A 21055-nucleotide genomic window follows, 5' to 3' on the forward strand; every position below is an offset into this window, starting at 1 on the left:
TAACTGTCTGTCTGTCTGTTACGCTTTCACGTCTAAACCAATGAACTGATTTTAATAAAATTTGGATCAGAGATAGAGTTGACCTTGAAAAAAAAAACATAGGATAGTTATTATCCCGGACTTTTGAAGAATTCTCTTGGAAACGCGATATAACCGAACTCTACGCTGGCGAAGCGGCGGGCGGAAGCTAGCTTTCAAAATAAAATCACCAATTAATCGAATGATCGATGAATGAATGATTTGACGAGGAACCCGAATGCGTCCATGGTTCTAGTAACTGATCATGCCTGTACGTTACTTGACCTACAAGAAGGCGCCTGACCTACCTTCCTTATGGCATCTCCGCTGTATTTCCATTTTCTTTGGTCCTTATTCTTAATAGCGTGAAGCTCACATAAAACGTTTAAATCGTCGTTCGGAAAATTTTAAAGACGTTTAAAAAGTTCAAAATGAAAGCCCGTTGAAAATCTCTTAAGTACGTTTGTAGGAGATTTTTTTTGTCTTTTTTATACGGAAATGGGATTGGAATGAGAAGAAAATTATGTTTTTTGTTACTATTGCTAACTTTGGTTTACAATTAGATACATTGTTGAAGAGTAGGTATGGTACAGAATTACTAAAATTATTGTTTACCAGTAACTGCCTAAACGTGTAATTTGGTTTGATGCACGCATTTTAAGAACTTTTTTTCAATGTTTACAAAGTCCAGCAATTTGAGTAATGAATAATTGGTAAACCTTTTACGTAACTACTTACAATACTTTTATAGTTATCGGCATGAATCTTGAGCTCTGAACTACATCTGCGCAGAAGTGATTTATTAGCAAAGAAACAATCCCGAGTGACGGCTATGACGCGATGACTGCGGGCCAATCTTCGCTTTAGCCCGCCCCCTCGCCTCATTTCATACCACAAAAGGGACCCAATAAATTACTTCTCCGCAGGTGAAGGTCAGAGCTCAAGATTCGTGCCGATAACTATAAAGCTTTTAAAGAACCTAAAATCTGAATGAAACTGATGAAAACTCAGCATTTTTCTCAAAACCTCGTTTGAAAATGGAAAGTTCAGACCATTCAATAAAACACATTGATAGATTACAAAGTACTGCCTTATCTTCGCGAAGGAAATTACGTTCTACCGTTGCCCTTTCACGAATATATTAATTTAAAATATCATTATACTGGTATTGACAACGCGATTATAATCGAAAGATTATTTTTTGATTTAATGTTTGAATTACTTTTTAGTCCTTTGAACCGTAGTGCTTTCAATTTTCGAATTGTATTTGTCTCCAATTTGAAAAGAGAAGGTTTAATAAATAAATGTAGTTTCTAATATGGTTATCCATAAAAATCTTTTTGGATAATTGATGCCAAAGGTCACATATCGTTTGACCCGAAAGACCGTTCACTGCAGGACAAAGGCCATCCCCAGGGTTCGCCACGTTACTTGATCTTCAGCAACCCGCATCCACTGCTTCCCAGTGACCTTGGCTAGATCGTCCTTCCAACACTCATACTGTTATTAATAAATAATTATAATGATTGAGTGCATTTCATTGCATGACTTTGGCAGTCGTTACGGGTAGTCAGAGGCCAGTAAATCTTACGTCATAATCGGGTTGAGGGGATCAGATGGGCAGTCGCTCCTTGTAAAACCCTGGTACATAACTGCATTCGGTTAGACTAGAAGCCGACCCTAACATAGTGGGGAAAAGGCTGGGCAAATGATAAGTGATAAAGTGGATCTCAAAAACATGATTTCTTACAAACATTACATGGTAATAAATTAAAGGTTAGTAACGAACTTAAGAATTTTTGTCTCAATACATAAACTATGTATTTCAATACACGAGTAAAACAGTGCAAAAGATATGAATTTCCGATTGAGAAATATATAAGGAAGGAAAGTGTCATAAATAAGCTTTCGCATGTGGAAATTAATAAGGAATCAATTTCCTTCGCGTAACACGTGTTGGGATTATCAAAGTGTATTCAAGCTTATAGAGTATTTTAATATTATACTTGAAGAGAAAATTATACACGAATATTTATTACAAGGATTAGACTTTGTATCAATTGTACATTTTTTGGGAGTCATCAGAATCTAAGATGTTTTGACTACCAGTCTTATCGATGGATGGCCAGCTAACTGGTTTGAGAAGGTTAGATAGGCAATCGCTTAATGTAAAATATTGGTACTCAGATGCTTTAAGTTAGATTGGGCACTGATTCACCAATTTCGGGATTGACCATAAAAGTTGTAGTAAATAGTTGACACGAAGTTTGACTGACCGTTGTAGAATTTTGAAGCTAATCGTCATTCTAATCTTAAGATTAATAAGTTCTTAGTCTGTCTGATACCGATGAAATACCTGATCGTTGTAATGTGTGTATCAAAAAAAATCGAAGTTATCAGTCAGATGGATGCCATACCTTTCATCACCATTCATACTGATTTATGAGCCCAATCAAACTATCGACCGACTAAAAGTTCGTGGTGTGTGGTTCTTAACTCATAATGGATGTTATCTCACCACAAAACTTAAATTAAATTCTAATTACGACGAAGAAAACAATTTTCTCTCTCTGATGTTCTAATGAAATGAAAATTTTAAGTGCTCATTTATGTAAAGACAGCCAATACCTAGAAATTCTCGTATTATTTAATCCTTTAAAATTATTGGGTAACTAAAATAGACACTTAGGTACTTAATAATTTGGGAAAGTACCCAAATGTTTGTTGTTGAAAAGTGTCAGTTAGGGTAACGTAGATTAATGAGGTAGGCTGTTAGGCGCTACGTAATATCGCACCTGTTTATTTCCAAACAGTTAGGTAAAGAGAGACATGTAAGTAGGGTAAACCTACCTATATGTCGGTCTAGAGTTTTCACAATTATGTTGGGTTCGGTTTCCAGTTTAAATGGATGCAGCTGAGTATTGAAAGCTGACTTGCTCAACCCAGTAATTTGGTCATCACGGTACCCAATACTTAGACTGGCTTTCTGTCTTTATGGTTTTTAACTACCCGTAACAACTATAAAAGACATACGAACGATAAGCGTGACCAAATTTAATGAACACGGAGAAACTCGTCATGACATATGACAGACAGTTACCCATGCATGCATCTTTGCTCAGTCGCAGTTTGGCACTATTCTTTACACACTATTCTTCTAAAGTGCTGTAAATAAATTATACATTTGTTACTAATAGCGTTAATCAAAAACTACAAATCAGACTCCAACTGACCCAAAAACAAAAGGACCAAAAACACTACCCTATACCAAACAAAAATCCAGCGTGATGGTAACAATTTGAGCTTGTAACATTTATTTTTGGTATAATTTAAAAATTCTTAGTTCCGCCGGACGGACGGACGAGCGTGTTGACAAGCCGTCTCGTCCCGGATTTCGTGTTCCGGAAAATCTGGGGATGGGAGCCTGTGTAATTTATAGGATATAGGCGGATTGAGATAAATGGTGAATTAAAATGTTTATATCACATTGACATCGAAAGTTGTACATATGTTTGAGTAAAATTGAAATTATATAGTTTTACTAGCTTTTGCCCGCGGCTTCGCTCGCGTTAAGAAGTATTATTATTAATTAGGTAGGTATGGTTTTTGCGGCTTTACTTTTGTTTAGCGTGTGTAAAAAATTAGGGCCTACAAAACTTCTTTGTACACAATGTTCTTTACTAATCTGTCATTAGGCGCTAAAACTATTAAGTTATTGGGTGAACTTACTCGTGAGCAAGCAACATAAAACTGTCCATGAGAGAAGCAATGTTCTCTCAAGTCAATACCCGCAAATTTGAGAGTTTGCCCCTGAGACTTATTTATTGTCATGGCAAAGCAGACTTTTAGGGGAAACTTTAATCGTTTAAATTCGAACGGGATATCGTTAGGTATTAATGGGATTCGTGGTATAAATACAGTTTCCCCTGTTGCACACCCAGTTAATATAGCGGCTTCCACTATATTGCGATGCAACGCTTTCACTTGCAGTCTCGTACCGTTACAAAGTTTTGGTGGTTTTAAATTTCGCAACAACATAATTGGAGTACCCACGCGCAGAATAAGCTTATGATAAGGCAAACCTGGCGGTTTCAATGAATTTAAAAATTCTACAGGGTAATTAGTAGCATCATCCGTATTAACTACAGTGTCAATCGAAGTATAGACCTTTTCCATTACGTACTGATAGGTTCAAACTAATACATTTTACATCCTTCATCATCCCTTATTTTATCACCCGTGGGGGTTGAATGGGGGTTGAATTAATCAAAATCGTATTTAAGCGAACGTCATCATAAAATTCTGATTCGTCATCAGGACTTCTTCATAAAATCTAAGAAGATGTATACAAACTTTCATCCCCTATTTTATCCCCTTAGGGATGGAATTTATCAAAATCCTTTCTTAAGGGTTGCCTACGCCATAGTTGCTTTATGCATGCAAAGTCTCAGTCCGATCGGTTAAAAATTGACAAAGTTTCATACAAACTTTCATCCACTATTTTATCCCCTTGGGGGTAGAATTGATCAAAATCCTTTCTTAGCGAATGCCTACATCATAACATCTACCTGCATGCCAAATTTCAGCCCGATCCGTCCAGTGGTTTCAGCTGTGCGTTGATAGATCACTATGTCAGTCAGTCAGTCAGTCACCTTTGAGTTTTATATATTTAGATATTTGCATAGAAGTATAAAGTGGAAGTGGCCTAGTGGGCAAAGAACCAACCTCTCAAGTATGAGGAAGTATGAGGGCACGGGTTCGATTCCAGGTCAGGCAAGTACCAATGCAACTTTTCTAAGTTTGTATGTACTTTCTAAGTATATCTTAGACACCATGGACTGTGTTTCGGATGGCACATTAAACTGTAGATCTCTGCTGTCATTGAACATCCTTGGTAGTCGTTACGGGTAGTCAGAAGCCAGTAAGTCCGACACCAGTCTAACCAAGGGGTATGGGTTGCCCGGGTAACTGGGTTGAAGAGGTCAGATAGGCAGTCGCTTCTTGTAAAGCACTGGTACTCAGCTGAATCCGGTTAGACTGGAAGCCAACCACAACACAGTTGCGAAAAGGCTCGGAGGATGATGATCATTCGCATAGAAGTATTAACCACTTTGTACACATGCATAGAAATCAGTAGTAGGTACATAAATATCAAACAGATTTGAATGAAAAGTATCCCGTTGTACTGTAAAATAATTTGTAAAAAGTTTAACTTATTGTCGGAACCACTATTATGTCTTATTCTGTTTTATCGTTGATACAAAGTACGAAAACAATTTGTAAATATTGTAATCGCTAAAAAACTAAAACTTGTACCACAAAGCAACGGCTGCATATTTTTTACAAAAGTCTTTTTCCTCAGATTAATTTTCGCAAATTGTTTTTCATTTCTCTTATAGTTCTCCTTACAAGATATTATTGTCCGAATGGCACAGTGACTTTATTTTTTGCTGTAAAAGCTGAGCCAAAGGACCAGTTAGTTGAGATAGGCGTATTCAAATACAAAGGTTTTTAATATACCTTCTTAGGATGATATTAAATGACTTGGAATATCAAGATATCATGACTTAAATGTTACTTAAAGGTTGATGCTTAAATTGACGGAACGAATAAGCCATAACATAACCATGTCTTTCCAGTACTTCTTTTTTTCATTTCAATACAGAAATTGTGTTGGGAATTCAAAATCCGTAGGAAGAAGGACCTGACCAACACTCCACTTTGCTACATCCCCAATTTAAAATTCAATAAGGGCAAAGTTCACAATTTTCAATTACCAATAAACAGTTCCCCAAAATGACCTTTTCCAAATTCTAAAAACGAAACATGTAACAGCTTATTACAACCACAATCAAAGCCGAATTCAAATAGCATTTCGTAATGCCTTCCCAAACATCTGTAGCTGACGCAACGGACCGCAAAAATTATTCCCTATTCGATTATTTTTATTCCCTCGTTTCCATAGCGTGTTTGTTACAATAACAATTTGCTACGATCCATCTGTTTTACTGTGTAAATGGTTTCAGGAGGTTTTCTCAGAAAATTTTCGAATAACACACTGGTGAAATGGAGTGAGGTCTATCCTCGTTGTCCCTTTTTTGTGACTGGTCTTTGTAGTTGACCCTGACTGTTTTTGGGTTAACTATGTGTTTCTTGTGAGGAGTGTTTATTTACTGGACTGTGTGTTTTGTTAAGGTGAAGGTTAACATGTAAATTAGATGATACTGTTCTATGAATAACATTTTATATTCTGAAAGTAAGGACTATAAGAGAGGTTACTGAAACCAATCATGGACTGTTTGAATGACATTTCATATTGTGAAAGGAAAGCCATTCATTAACTTGTAATTAGAAGTGATAGAGAATAAAGCAGCGGTCTATATCCAAATCTATTAATATCGATTCTATAAATAATTTTATTTGAACTTCTAAATTCAATTTAACATATCAAAATAGGACCAATTTGCACATCAAAAGAACCAAATTAAAAATACAACCAACCAAAGGACTATTTCGACACGCACGCAACTATCTTGAACTAATATTTGATCTGTATTTGTTTCAGGTCGACAGAGGACCTTTTGAGGGGTAAGCCAAACTTTCGTCCCTTTTGTCTGGGTCCTAAAAATAACAGTATTGATTTCGGTATCCCTTATCAAACAGCCTTGCCTGCAACAGTCAAGGACGGACGCTTGACGGGATTTTTTTGACCAACTCAAAGGGGTTTTGGTTTAGATCAACTTTTTGGTTTGGGATAAAAGAATACTTTTTTGGAAGTTGAATTTGAATTGGTTGGTTTGATTTTTGAGTGGAAATTTATTTGAGAGGCTTTAATTTAATATTTTTTTGATATTTTGAGTCTTTATTCTATGTTCAAAAAAATTAAACTTTTAGTTAAGAACACTTCAGTTCTAAACTTAAGTGGTCTTCAGTAACCTTTTAAAATTAAAGAGTCTAGATCTTATGCTTCTCATAATTTTTTAAAATTTTAGGATTAAACTTTTATACTAAGTAACAAATAAATTACAAGCTTAGGTAATTTATAACAATTCACGCACCAAGCTACAAAACACAAAACTTCTCCCAAAGTTACGAAATATAGTCGTACATAATGACAGGGCAAAATATTGAAAATACCGCTGAAAAAAAGTTGCGACCTCGCGAGTGCAGGAGTCGAGATCTTTGCTCACTTTGCCAAGAGTTTGTCACTGATTTGAATAACAAGGGAAACCTTTTTTCTCTCCCCTCCACACCCTGCTTAAGTTTGTATTATGAGGTACATAGCTTTATATTTGGCCTTGGCTGCGAAAGCAGTTTTTTTCCGTGGAAATATTTTTTCCGGGTTGTTTAAAAGTATGTATGTAATGATGAAACGCAAATTAAGTTGAGAGTTGGAGATTTTTTTATTTGAAAGAACTAGCAATGTAAAAGTAGACTCTCATAGAGGATATTTCTGTATACATTACATACACTACTTACAGTAAGGGTCATGGCACATTATACCGGCACCGCAACAGCACCGCTCCACAACAGCATTTCACTTGTCATTCAATTTAGAGCATTAAATCGTGTATATTATAATATATTTCGTAATGTCAATATGAAAAAGACAACGGCGGGCAGTAAGCGCGCTTGCCGCTACCACACAACTCGACTCGCAGCCCGCGTGCTGCAAGCGTGCGGACCTCATGCGTACAGCGCTCCGACGGCATGCTCATTACGCGCCGACTCCGAGACGGCACCTAAACAACGTCATTGCATCGTGTTCAATAATAACTGTCTTAAAATAATATTGAGTTTGCGGTGACAGCAAGCTTACACCTCGCGGGCGGCGCGCGGACCGCGAGCTGGCACCTTGCGGACAACGCGTAGTTAGCGCGCTGGCAGCTAGCCGTAGTCTAAATTAGAGGCGACGCCGTGCTGCAGCTGTGATTTGACAACTGAAAATGGTTCGGTTCATAGTTAAATGGTGCAACTCACTGTGGTTTCATCTTAACATAATATAACTGAAATATTTTTGACCACGATAAGGCAATATTACAATTACAGCGTCATCACTTAATAGCAAAACTCAGTATTCTCCACTGAAAATATTATAAAAAATAATAGTTTAAAAAAACTAAAAAACACGCTTTTTATAGAAAACCGAACTAAAAAATAGAAAATAAATTTTAATGAATTTAAATTAAGAAAATAGTGTTAAAAATTTCAATGAATATAAATTAATAATAGAGTGAATACAAAAAAAAATATTTAAAAAAAGCGTGGGGTGCATGGTGTCAATAGTTATAAATATTTTATTGACAGATATGAGTAGAGTGATTTTCATTTCGATAATACCTTAAAAAGCACCCCACGCTTTTTTTAAATATTTTTTTTTGTATTCACTCTATTATTAATTTATATTCATTGAAATTTTTAACACTATTTTCTTAATTTAAATTCATTAAAATTTATTTTCTATTTTTTAGTTCGGTTTTCTATAAAAAGCGTGTTTTTTAGTTTTTTTAAACTATTATTTATTTTCTAGTTTTTAGTTTGTTTTAAAACTATTATTTGTTTTGTAGAATTAAAATTCTCTTTAGTATAAAATTTGTCAATATTAGAGAAAACGGCTAAAGATAATTATTGGAAATAAAAATTAACATCGAGTCCTGCCTTATCGACTGTAGAGAAAAATTATAGAAAATTTTAATTAATTTTCTTACCTTATAGATAAAAATTATATAAATTAGCAAAAATCATATTTTGCAAATTGAAAAGCCTACAAGTCGGTGTCTAATGGATGTTACTAAGTTAATTTTGCCACCGACTTCTAGGCCGATGTACCTAAAATTAGTATTTTTTTTGCTTTTTAGTGTTTTGGGAAGCCGGTTTAATTTTTTTGTAAAAAAGTTTTTTATTTAAAGCTTTTCAGTGATACGAATAGTTGTCACTATCCATACAAGTGGGAAGTTCTCATCAATACAAAGAATATAAGTCCAAACGAGGTATTTTACATATTCAGTTGTCGAGTTCCCTCGACTTTCTCTGGTCTCCATCATCAGGTCAGCTCCCAACCTTCACTGTTGCATAGGTCTTGTCAATACAAATAATTTAAGCCCAAACACGAGGTAGTTTCCATATTCAGTTGTCGAGTTCCCTCGACTTTCTCTGGTCTCCATCATCAGGTCAGCTCCAAACCTTCACTGTTGCAAAGGTCTTGTCAATACAAATAATTTAAGCCCAAACACGAGGTAGTTTACATATTCAGTTGTCGAGTTCCCTCGACTTTCTCTGGTCTCCATCATCAGGTCAGCTCCAAACCTTCACTGTTGCAAAGGTCTTGTCAATACAAATAATTTAAGCCCAAACACGAGGTAGTTTACATATTCAGTTGTCGAGTTCCCTCGACCCTCTCTGGTCTCCATCATCAGGTCAGCTCCAAATCTTCACAGTTGAATAGTGCTTTTAGGCGTACACCTGAGTGTCAAGTTTTTATCCTATGTATGCCTACAACTTTCGAAGGTTGCCCTCGATTTCTCAGGGTTTCCATCATCAGATCCTGATCTGATGACTATGGGTCCAACTGGCAGCTATTCCGAGTCGAACAAAAAAAGAATCGCGTAGATCGGTCTATAAACCTCGGAGTAATCGATGTGTATGTGTAACCTCCTCCTTTTTGGGAAGTCGGTTAAAAATGGAATAATTTTATCAAATTAGTGTATTGTCATCGGTCCTCAATAAATCTACAAAGTTTGAACGAAATCTGGCCGTTTAAAGTGGGTCAAAATCGCGCCCAAAGAAGTCGGTTACAAACCTACAAACATACAAACATACAGGTGAAGCTAATAAAAAGCGTGTAAAAAAAAACAAACAAAACATTATCTTAAGTCCACACTCGAAATTAATTCTAACAACTGTAATCCAATCGGGCACAGTCCACAGGTTTCGACCGCACACACACACACAAACACACATACTCACACACATATACACAGTACACAATATCTACATGACATAGGGATGTGAAAATTTGTTAGCTCTCAACATGGAGAATAAATGACTAGCGGAGGTGCCATATCGAAAAATCGCCTAAGAAAGTAGCGCGCCCAAAAGGCGGGTGAGCGGGGAACGAGGAACGTTACTGTTTTAGCCCTTATACGCCTCCTTTGGACCTGACCATTTTTACACGCTTTTTATTAGTTTGTAATACTAAAAATTATTGACAGATGTCTCAAAGAACTTAAATGCTTGTTGGTTCACTCGTAACTAATCATTTTGGTCATGTCCACAGTACGAATTTGACCTAGCAGAAGGCGCCTGACCTACCTGCATTATGTCATCTCCGCTCATCTTTCCTTACTCTGTGCTTTTGACAACAATGTTTGCCGGGGAGGTTTGCACAATTCCGTGGTTTCGTTCCAGCATCCTTTTGATCTCAATCTTCAACGTTTAATAAGGGATTTAACTCGAAATTGTATGTTGAGTGTGATACGAAATATGGGTGTATAATGTTTGAGTAATTGAGTGTGTCGTTGTAATTTTTTGGACAAGTTTTTTCAAAATAATAGTGTTTGTGTTGATTAAAAGCAAAATTTCATGTAGCTATTAAATATTTGTCTTCAGTAGTAACTTTGATTGCTTTCAAAATAATGAATAACTGGGACAGAATTTGTTTTCAGAATTCAGGCCAGTTTTATTAATGTCAATATTTGAAAACGAAACAATAATAAAACAAATTATTACAATCCACTTTATAAGCAATAAACTTTCAAAGAGCAAGTTAAACACCAAGCATTATATGACGGAACTCTAAAATCCAGACTCTCATATATTTCCTTCATAATTTCTGTCTAAAATAGTTTCCGAACCTCGGTTACTCTCTCACTAAGGGTACAAGCATACTGCAAACTAAACAGTCGGCCGACAGTTGACCCGAAGGTAGTCAAAAAAATTTTTTAAAGAAAATCTTTATTTCAATCAAAATTTTCAATCGATCTAATACTGGCTAAATACCTGATCTTTGTAATGTACGTACTACAATTCATCATCTTCCGAGCCGTTTTCCCAACTATGTTGGGGTTGGCTTCCAATCTTTCTGGATGCAGCTTAGTACCAGTGTTTTACAAGGAGCGACTGCATATCTGACATTGGTGTCTTAGGGTGCTTACATAAAGAAACAGGTTACCGGTACAGACAAACACAGGTAAGTTACAACCTGTTTCTTTATAAGTGAGTAAATAGGATTGTATTGAAATATTATACCTGCACTGATCGGTACCTACCCGTACAGGTTTGTCTGTACCGGCAACCTGTTTCTTTATGTAAGCACCCTTAGATATACTTAGACGCGTACTGCCATTCATCGTCATACTGATTTATGAGCCCGAACCAACTATCGGCCGACTTAAAGTTTGCGCTGTGCGAGTACTCTAAAACTTGACACATACAAGCACAAAGTGTTATTATTTACATAGATATTAATGGTGTAGTTAATTTATTTAACACATCCGTGTACGCGAGAATTAGTCTCGCCAGAGAGCCGCTGGCTATTTTCACATTCTATAGAGTTAAGGACGCATAGAGTTGCATACGAAATACTGTCATGTTTGTGGGAATTTATGTCTTAAATAAGGTAAATAAAAATGGATATTTATTTAGAAATATTCTGAGGTATTCCACATTTCGTTTAATTCTTTATCTTATGGGACATTGTAATTCGCAATCTATTGTACAGACGACAACACATTAACCTATCTCAATCTGGCATCTGTCAAATTACTTCAATAGATTTACAACCCCATAACAATAGTGGAAGGTTAATATTCGATTGGTAAAATGTGATAGATTCGGGTAGGTCGACCTGCTAGCGTCTGTAAATTACCAGTTTAATCTGTCATTCAACCATGGAGTTTCTTGCCCGTTCTTCTCCATAGGAAGCTACTTTTGAAATGGGCAACAAGAATCAAACTTAGTTATATTTCTGACATTCATAAGTGTTTGTAAAGGCCTAAATGAAATAAATGATTTAACTTTGACTTTCCAGCTATAAGTACCTATTATTTACCAGCAGCAATACATAATTTCAACAACAAAATAAAACCCTCTCACCAAATTTTTACCTACCCTTTAGAAAAAAAGTCACAAATTGTCCTGTCTATCATCCACTAGATCTATGTCCGGCTATCAGGGTAGCAATTTGCCGGCGGCGGCCGCGGCCCACCCTTTGACAACTAAATTGCGACTTAGACTTGCAGATTAAACGCAGATTACATTTGTTACCTACATATAAGCTGGACGTTTAGAATTTTTGAGGCCACAGCCTTTTTGAGTGAGGCGTTTTATTTTGACTGCCTTTTTTGTTACAATTTTATGTGGTGTTAAAAACCTTGGTATCTTTTTACACTAGCTGTCTTCTCAGCCGCGTTCTGTGGGAACTACTGTTCGTACCAGGATAAAATATGCCATAACAGGCCTGCTGCAAGAGATTTCTTATGAAATAAGCTGTACCTTTGTCTTACATTTTTTTCTATTTTTCTTATTGGTGTTGTTTGTGTAACTGTGTACATAAACTGTTAAATAAATAAAATACATAGCCTACGTTATTCGAGAAGAGTGTAGCTTGTCTACAGTGAAAAAATTTTTCAAATAAGTTCCCTAGTTTTGGAGCCTTTAGGGTAACGAATACATAAAAAAATCATCTCTATTATATTATATCGGGTGTGTCGTTCACTATCACATTAAATGAAATGCGTTAATATACTGGTTAATATATCTCGATGAATACAAACAAAAAAGAAAAATATTTAAAAATAAAAAAATCTTTTTTCAAACAAAGTAAATAGAATAAAAATGTGTGAAAATTAGAACACCATATAAAAGTCAGTCATTACAAACAACTGAAATTCTCCCTTAAAAACTGACAGCTGTCAACTGGTCAAAACATTCGATACTCCTAACTTTATCACTGCTTTACACATGATGTTGTAAATTATAAAAACGAAAAATGACTCCTGTGGCTAAACCACTGAATGGATTAGGTTATTTTTTTTACAATTCGTCATAGAATATCATAAAGTATATGCGATAGGATTTAATGTGATTGTGAACGACACACCTGATATATACTTAGTATAGGTTATAATAAATTTAACTTATAATAAATTTTGGATTATTAAGGATTGCGACTAATTGTTTGTATTGCTAAAATTATACTCTGACCTTTGATGTTGGTGGATGGGGGATTATCAAAATGTCATCTGACTGTGGGTGTGACCGTGTATAAGACATTTATTGACTAAGACATGCCTGTGTTCCTTCTGGAGCCGTTTATATACCAGGGCGTAGGTAATAGGCGGAATAAAATAAACTTATTGAGCTTACTGTTGTGCGCCACTTCTTCTCAGCAAGAACATATAGAAAGTGGTAAAGCGTTTTGAGGATTGTCTTTTACACATTTTTGACGTTCAAAAAGTGCTGTTTTGCACCCAAGTTTGAATAAATAATTTTGAGTTTGAAAAAAATACTATGGCATTGATTATAACACAATAGATCTTTCTATAACAGCTTAGTTGTAAAAGGAAATTTCTATAGAGAAAAACCATTTTATTGATTGAAGTAACTGAAGGTCATTATATGTAGGCGTTTTTGTCCTTTCGCTTTTAATATCCCGGTCGTAATATCCGAGCCCCGGGATCTGGATTTTTATGAAAGACTTCTAATCGAGTATTTATATATCGTTATACCCTTTGTCTGGTCAAGGGGTAGGCAGTACTTGGGGACGTGTGTTTTTTATTGGTCAAATTAATGACTTCTGCGCAGAATTGAATAGTATTTTGCTAGTTTTTTGTTGAGACCTAAGCCTTGTATTCATATAATAATTCCTATATCCTAATGCCTAAAAATGGAATCCCTACATCACTTGGTCACTCTATGCTTGGGAACGGTTTGGACGATTAAGTTAAAAGATAGAGGGAAGGTAGCTTAGACCCAGAGCAAGTACAAGGGTCAGAAGTTTTAATTAATATCCGATGACGCGGGTGAAACCGCGGGCAAAAGTTAGTAAAGAATGAAAGATCACCGTTTCAAAAGAATCAACTTTTTCATCAACCTTCAGTAAATCAAATACACATTCACACATGATATCCGTTTCATTGAAAACATTGCATTTATTTATAATCAAAACAACGTGCGGTTGACAAAAAGTTGTAAAATAACATCAGTCGCGGTGATAGTAGGTGAAACTGACCGCCATGTGATTTTAATATAAAACTCGATACTTTTACCTTTATTGAAAAAAAAATACTGTAAAACCCTCGCAGACTGCATACTTTGCCACTCGTGCCAATCTAACTAGAGTTTTGTTCACTAGAGTTAGAAGTGTAAAATTATACCTAATGGGTCAAAAATATTTGAAACGGCAGATAGGGAAGTATGCACAAAATGATCAAGTACCTATCTACCGATATATGATTTCTATAATTAATATGTAAAAGCAGTCTGATTATTTTTAGGATATTTTAGTATTCGACCTATTTTTCAGAACAAATTATATTTCTGCTCTTATTTCCTTCACCAAAAAACAAGCAATGGTACTCCCTGTTCAAATTAAACGAACACCACTTTTGTTTACAAAACAAGCCAAAAAATCACCCACCCAAAATAATATCAATAACAAGCCTATAACAACGAAATCACGAAACCAACACAATAAGACTTTTCTCGAAACATTTACACTAACAACAAATACTCGTTGAAAGGGAAAATTCAATTGCTACCCGCTCGCACCTTTTCAAGTTTTCCAATTACGTGACACAGTGTCTCGGCTCAGTACATTTAGCTCATAACCGCGATAATGTTGAGAACATCTGTGACACACAATAACACAGTGTTGGGTTTGAAGTAGGTTCTTCAATCGTTCTTGAGAGTTGGTACTCCTTTTCGTTTTGTGTTTAGGTTATTTACTTATCTATATTGTTCTAGTTTTGGTTTCGTGAATTGTTTGATATGAGAAAAGTTTTGTACATAGTTGAAAATGGTGGGGGAAGGGGTTGTGTTCGTGTGCCGTGTTATGATTATTTACTTGGGACAGTCTCGTTTGAAATTATATGCTAATGAGGCAATTTTTGTAGGTATCTTGTTACTACACAATGATTATGCCAAAAACCATTCATATATTACTTATACTATATTTTTCTTTACCCAAATAAGTTTTAACAACTTATTTGATTGGTAAGTAATCTGTAACAAACACTTTTTTGGTTCATGTAGTATAAATCCCACCCAAAACAAAAATGTGAAAGACTGCCAAGTTCGATAATATGGGAATGCTTCGCCTATAAAAGAAGTGAGATCTGAATAAGTACCAAGTTCCATACACATACCTCAGTTAAAAATAGTTACTTTTTAATGATGTTACTTGGAAAGTTTTCATACACCTTGTTATAAACCTACTAAACGCAATGAATCAAGTATTTAATTTTCTATTAAAACTTGCCAAGTAATGGCCAAGCCATTTTCAGATTTTTATTTTACTTCTAACTACACTATTTTACTTCTAACTAAACTAAATACAAACCATTCGAAGATATATTATATAAATATAGATAAATTTAGTTCGTTTTAGTTCCTTAAGGGTATAAATTTACACCGGGTATAAAACACCTTCATTATTTTGAAACCGACTCACACTTGGCCATTTTCAGATTTTTCCGTTTACCTCGACATAAAGACCTACCTCCATGCCAAATTTCAAGTCAATACGACCATTGGAAGTGGTTTAGGTTTTTGATGAGTGAGTCAGTGAATCAGTCAGTCAGTGAGTGTATAGTAAAAATAGCGATTTTCTGACGTCAATATCTCAAGACCTACAATAGGTATATTAATGAAATTTTGTATTTTAGATAAGTGAGGGGGTCACAATAGATACTAGAAATTTGATATGCGTAAATAAAATAGATTTTGAGTTACAGGGGGGTCGAATTTGGCCCGAAATGGTTCGTGTAATATAACCCACGGCCGGTGTGTCGCTTTTTTTGCTCGAACTTGGCGGACACACTGCCGTGTGTCTAGATATCTCATTATCTACAAAATCACAACCCTGAAATTTTAATGAATGTCGGTTCTGAGTCCCTCTTAGCTCCATTAGAAATTACGTAACCAAATTTGAACTTGAGTAATCGTGCTTAAAAACCAAAATAAAAACATAAAGCTTTCTTTCTCCAAACAGAATAGATTACCGTACAAACAAAAACTTTGCCATACAAAAGAGACTGCAATCATACTTTATAAAACACAGGCTAAGTAAGAATTTCGTAGTCTCGGAGACTGCACCGACTTCGAATAATTTATTTTTATACCAAGTCTGGTTGAACTTCGAAGTTTATTTGAGTCAAGCATGGAGAACAAAATGACTAGCGGAGGTGTCATAACGGAAAATCGCCTAAGAAAATGGCGCGCCAAAATGCGGGTGAGCGGGGGATGAGGAACGTTACTGTTTTTGCCCTTGTACGCCTTCTTTGGACCCGACCATTTTTTTGTTATACCAAAAATTCCTTGACAGATATCTCAAAGACTCCAAACGCCTCGTTAGTTCACTCGTAACTGATCATTTTGAACATGCCTACCATACGAATTTGACCTACAAGAAGGCGCCTGACCTACCTGCATTATGACATCTCCATTCATCTTTCCTTACTCCGTGATTTGAGTCAACCATTCACTCGAAAACTTTTGGTCAAACGAGGTATGGTAAATAAAAAAAAATACGATCTCTTGACTCCAACTACTCGGTTATTCTTTGACTTGGAAACTGAGAACATAAAAATATGCAAAACTTTAAGATTTAATGCAAAACTTGGGCACTGGTTGACAATATTTTTTTTAGTTTGGTAATTTTGTTTTTTATTGGTAGGGAATTTGTTCGTTATCGATAGTGAAGGACCACTATCGATAACAAGTATACAGATGGACAAATATAAATCCTATTAATTTAAATCTTACGATGACCTTTTCCAATCCGTGCCTTCTAGTAAGTGCCTAACTTTATAATATAGAATGGCCTAATCAAATAAAAGAATAGAACCAAATAGTTACATTGATACTAAGATTGCATTGAATTTACTACCTATTTTTGAAAAATAGTGTACGATCTTCAACTTACGTTACACATACTTATGTAACGTGATTTCCAACTAACATTTTTTCCTCCCCTCATTAATAAAAGTACCACTTAAATCGCTAGAACACATCGACAAAAACCGACAGCCACTTCCCCAAACACTATTGATTTCAAAAAAGTATCGATAAATCAACTCGATTAAAAACAGGAATCGAATGGAATGAAGAAATCCCTGATAAGATTGATGTCCAGATTTCCGAACGGTTCATTATCGTGACCGGGGAGAGACGTAAGTGATGGCTCTTCCATTTTCGAAATCTTCCGGGTATATCTTGATTGTTCAGTTTAATATTGGCGATTTGGGTTATTTCGATTCCTATCCCTTTCTTATAATCGATTGAATGCGGCCAGTGTTTTAGAATGATGTTTAAATGTTTGCTGTTTGGTAGCAGATTCTATGAAGCTTTGAGAGTGTTGCATAATTTTGGGGATCTTACTGTAAGCAAAACGGATAGATGACCCAATTTTAGACATTGTAGATTAAGTAAAAGGTGTAAATATTTATAAGCTGTTATTTTCCAAATTTGTAGATATGGTTTTGGGTATTTCAGAGGATTTTAACAAAAACTACTTCATAGATTTTTTTTATTTCCAAATTGTTTATACCTTCAGATTTCGATTCTTTATGGAATAAAATACTGTCTATTGAAGCCCCTTTGTAATTGTAAACCACGGCCACAATTGGGCGAGGACTTGTTTACACCAAAAGTGGAACAGAAACATGGAACACGAGAGTTCTCATTTGTTTTTCTTAACATACTCATAAATCAACTATCGGACCGCAGTTTTCTGTTATTTCACAGTCGCCTATGTTGAATTTATGAACGCTACACGTAAAAAGTGGTGACTTTACTTTTTTGGTAATAAAGACTGAATAAAAATTTGACTCTTTATTTTACCCCAATACTAAGGCTGCCCGCTCTTATAATCATCGGTGACCGATAGCAAGCAATAATGCAATGCACACTTCCTACTAAAAGTCGGTAGAAAAATAGTAGTGAAAGCGTCCTACAAAAAAATTGGCCCGATTTTCCGTTCTACAAAATGTTGGACATAGCTATAGGACATAGCTTAAGTTTGCAAGGTCTTTCAGCTGATGTTTGAGTATTTTTTTATATGTTATTACACTTATTGATAAACAACCGTGGCGCACATTGATTTTAAATATTCATAGTTTACCTGTAAAATGGTTCAAAGCTGCGTGCGTAATGGGTAGATTGATAGGCGAAAATTGAATGTTAATGTTTTTTTTTTTGCCAAATTGATTGCATTCGTTATGGTTTTTAGAGTGCGTTTTTTGATTTCGTAAATATTTTATTGACCAGTTAAATTGTTGAATGTTTTGAATAATAAAACAGTTTTCTTTCGGAAGCCGAATAAAACAGGAAAACATATTTCTCATTTAAATAAAAATAACTAACGCTCATTATATTTATAATTTCAGTTTCATTTTCTTAATTTACTTCAAAAAAATAATTTTCACAAAAAATGAAATGTCAAAATTAAATAAAATTCTTGCCGTCACAGCTTGACATAATTATTTAATTTAATATTTATCAGCCTTCCTAAATAAAACGGGAAACCCACTTCGTACTGTAAGTAACCTAATTTTCAAAACATAATTAAGAAATAAATAGCTCATTAATAATCCCAAGGAAATCTATTAAATAAATTTCTGAGACAATTTGTATGAGAAAACAGATTTTGGTTAAAATACGCATTAATTTAACTGTTAACATTGTTTGTTGGACCGCTGAAAACGGTTCGTAATATAATTCCTTTTGAAAATTCCGGTATTATTGCGACAAGAAGCTTAGAGGTATTAATGGAGACTAGGGTAAGAAGAAATATTTGAGGACAGTTTAGTGTCAATATAAAAATATATTGTTTTAAGAAAATAGACCAATCATTTTTGAAATAATATTATAGATAGATAGATAAAGCATTTATTCAGGACTTAATATCTTCTCATCCCTTGCCTAGATAAACTCACGAATAACTTGACTTACATTACAATGATTTTTAAATTGATTCATTAATTTAGATTCTACTCTGATGTACTCAAGAACTCTATAATATAAGTGTTATTTAGTATAGTAAAGATTGACATTATTAAGGTATCACCAAATTTTCCCAATTAGTAAGCATCCTTTCATAAATTTCATATATACAGGTCCTAATTAATTAGTAAACAAAAGAGCGAATGGCATTAGTTGCCAAAATATAAACGAATCTAGAAACTGAAATTCAGAACCAAAAAGGCTTTATCTCCTAAAATAGGACACAAGCAAATCCAGCATAATGCTCCCAAAACCGGTATGAAATAAAAACCATTTTATTTGAACATCGTAATATAAAGTCGATTGCATTTTCCGCTTCCCGATCGAAATTTTATCGTTCATAATAGATCTTTCATTTCGGTCCATTTTAACTACGAATGAAAGTCGTAAAAACAGGGAAGAGCATGGAGAACAAAATTAGTAGCAGAGATGTCATAACGGAAAATCTCCTAAGAAAGTCATCATCTGCCTACCCTTTTCCCAACTATGTTGGGTTCAGCTTCCAGTCTAAGTGAGGATCAGTGTTTTACAAGGAGCGACTGCCTAACTGACCTCCTCAACCCAGTAACCTGGGCAACCCAATACCCCTCGGAAAGACTAGTGTCAGACTTAGTGTCTTCCAAGAATGTTCAATGACAGCCTATAGAACGTTACAGTCACCGCCCTTATACGCTTTCTCTAGAACCCACCCATTTTGTTGTAATACCTAAATCGTTGACACACGTCCTAAACCGGACGCCTCGTAACTGATTCTGGTCAAGCCTATGGTACCTGTTTGACCTAGAAGAATGCGCCTGACCTACCTGCGTTTTAGCATCTCCGTTCTTTCCATACTCCATGAAGAGGAGTTACTTCTTTAATCCGGAAAATGCTTGCCATACAAGATATATGTGTTTTACTGGAAATTTTCAAAGCGTTTTTCCTTTTAAACGATGATTTGGATATGAAATACGGGCTTTAGAGATTTATATTTCCGCGCGGATGAAGTTATCGGTCGGCAGGGTTTGAAAAGTTGCTTTGAAGGTTTAATTATGTGGTTTTTACAATGATTTCGATAGGAGTTTTAGTATTGACGTTAATCTAAGTAGGTTTAGATTTTTTCTCTTGGTATTGGTAAGCGCTATGAATGATTTTATAATTAGCAATGGAAATAATTGTGTTATAAAAAATATAGATCTTTATTGTGGGGTTACATTGACCCATTGATATTTATCTTACAGACTAACATATATGTTATCAAACAAGTTTCTTTTGTATATAGAACCTCTGTTTTGATCCATATCATAATATGATCCAATCGTATTGATTACAACAATAATGCCACACAACACGCTTTCCTAATAAACTGGTTGAAATATAATTTAAAGAATCTTACAAACATTCCGAAAATTCATAGCGAAACTCCTCCTTTTTTTTGGAAGTTGGTTACAATTAGTAAAACTAAATTCGGATAAATAACTAACATCCAATCTGACTATAAAAGCATATAAATTATAGTAAATTTATACTAAACATACTGCAAAAAATAATGTAATAACTACTGGAGAATTAGTGTCCCCAGAACACGGGATACACGTGCAAAAGGCTATATAGAAAATAAATAACGTAAGTAAAAAAGACTGACGTGCCAATTTGCTCGCAAATAAAAACCAAACAAATCGATTGAAACAAAAAAAAGAACAAAATCAATTAACATGTCTAAAACACGCAAAATAAAATAAAACTCGTGAACGAAACATGTTTAATCTAGAATGTTCTAACAATTTCCAATATGGCTGCTGTGATTTTACCACGGAGGAAGGAAAGATAGCGGAGA

At 35.0% G+C, this 21055-nt stretch overlaps 1 protein-coding gene across 1 annotated transcript in view; it reads left to right on the plus strand.

Annotated features, from left to right (window-relative positions):
- Positions 1–6581: 6581 nt before the first annotated feature.
- LOC124639721 (uncoordinated protein 58-like) overlaps positions 6582–21055 on the plus strand; it is a 62955-nt gene continuing 48481 nt past the window's right edge. Inside the window, exon 1 of the mRNA XM_047177180.1 lies at positions 6582–6606. The gene's annotated coding sequence lies outside the window, so the exon portion shown is untranslated. The remainder of the gene's footprint in view (positions 6607–21055) is intronic.

This window comes from Helicoverpa zea, chromosome 19 (genome assembly GCF_022581195.2).
Source record: "Helicoverpa zea isolate HzStark_Cry1AcR chromosome 19, ilHelZeax1.1, whole genome shotgun sequence".
Taxonomy (NCBI): domain Eukaryota; kingdom Metazoa; phylum Arthropoda; class Insecta; order Lepidoptera; family Noctuidae; genus Helicoverpa; species Helicoverpa zea.